The sequence below is a fragment of the Pan troglodytes genome, chromosome 17, assembly GCF_028858775.2.
Source record: "Pan troglodytes isolate AG18354 chromosome 17, NHGRI_mPanTro3-v2.0_pri, whole genome shotgun sequence".
NCBI classification, from domain to species: Eukaryota; Metazoa; Chordata; class Mammalia; order Primates; family Hominidae; genus Pan; species Pan troglodytes.
In genome coordinates this window covers 7,730,927-7,732,787 of record NC_072415.2, presented here as the reverse complement: position 1 = coordinate 7,732,787, position 1,861 = coordinate 7,730,927, and positions in this window count along the sequence as shown.

The window sequence follows — 1,861 nt, the reverse complement described above, 5'->3', positions numbered from 1 at the left end:
ATTGACTGAATGAAGCTTTCATTTAAAGGCCTAAAATATGCTTTGTGTTTTTATATGTGGATACTACTTTAAACCTAATGACTATTTATTGTATCATAGCTTGTGATGTATTCTGCTCATGGCTTTTAAGGTAAATTGTGCCATGATCCACTGCCATTCTAATTGCTTTAACAAGTCATTACCACACTACTGTTACATCTTAATTATGCATACAGACAGGTAGACTTATTTTACATATGTGAACTAACTAGTTGTCAAAGCAAATGCAGATTGTATTCTGCAAGTAAAATCTTTTTCTCTCTGAAATTTCTAGCGATGTTCTTTAAGTGAAATTCATATTCAAACTGAAGATTTTAGTTACAAGAACTGAGTGCAGATTAAAGTCTTTTTGTGATTCAAACATAGTCAAGAGTACAACTGTGATATTTCATGGAAGTTATGCAATAAAATGTCTCTAACCTGCGAACAAATCTATCAAGCAGACGGCACAGTACTGAATTTGAAACCAGAAATACTGGGTTTTTATATAAATGCTTCATAGATTCGTTTTATGATAAAGGGCACATAACTCTCCTAAACCTCACACCACCTCTTGAATAGGGATAATAAGTCCACATCAATGCTGATGCCTTAGCTATTATTAAACTCTTACAGTATGATGTAAAGTGAAAGTACAATGTAAGATCATTCCTAGGCCAACTTTGACCAGTTTTATACAGAAACATGTGCCAACTTTTCTGTTTGCAAGGATAATATCAAAGAAAACACCAGAAAGTTATATCTTTGATGCATTTTTTCAAAATCATACACATAATACACAAACCAAAGACAAATGATAAATATTATGTCAGAAAATATAAAGTCTTCCCCTTTCTTCTTTTGCCAAGAAAGTCCAATATTTTCACCATTTTTATGCACACAATCAACTTTATTAAAGCTGGAAGTTAATGTCTCATTGTTTTCATTGTTCTAAATAAACACCTTTTCCCTTGAGTATTGTTCGAAAAATTTTGAAGTTGTGTGAAAAATTTTGTTCTGATTTTTCACATTTGTGCTAATCATATGTGAAAAGGAATACAGATGGTATTTAATTATGAACATGAAAAGATGTTAAATGTCATTAGTCATTAGAAATTTGCAAATTAAGACCACAATGACTAACACATATATACCAGAATAGCTAAAATAAAAATAAAACATCAAATGCTGGGGAGCATGAGTAAAAACTGGAGCTTTCACACATGACTGGTTGGAATGTAAAATCGTACAGCTATGCCAAAAAGGAGTATAGTAGTTTCTTAAGAAACTAAAGGAACCTGAGTCCCCAGGCCTGCAGTCTGGGCCAAGGTCACTGGCCCTGGATCAATCAGGATGGGGTTCAGGGGCCTTCCTGGGGCCATCCACTGTCCAAGTTGCCCTTTGGTGGTCTCGTCTGCCCCTCAGCCCTGAGCACGTCCATCTGTCCCTCCAATCCTCCCTGTCACGGGACATCTGTCACAGAGCCATGCGCTATCTCCTGCTTTCTGGAGATGCCAACTGCCTGGGGTGCTCTTAGCCGTGCCCTCCCCATCTCTGGGTCCTGACCAAGGTGCTCTAATGGACACCCCCAACCCAGGTCTCAGAGAGCTGACAGCACCCTGGGTCCCTGAAGCTGAGATCCAGCAAGACACACGTGGCCTGAGAGTCCCACTCTCTGGCTGGCAGAACCCAGAGGTGGGAGCACACTGGAGTGTCCTTCAGGGTGTCTTCACCCCATGAAAGGGCTGGGGGCTTTGGGAGTTTGCAGCTGGCAGGAGTCAGGGCCCAGTCCCCTAACTCTGATGCGTCCTTGGTCAGATCCTGTGCCTCAGCCTGCAGGGCC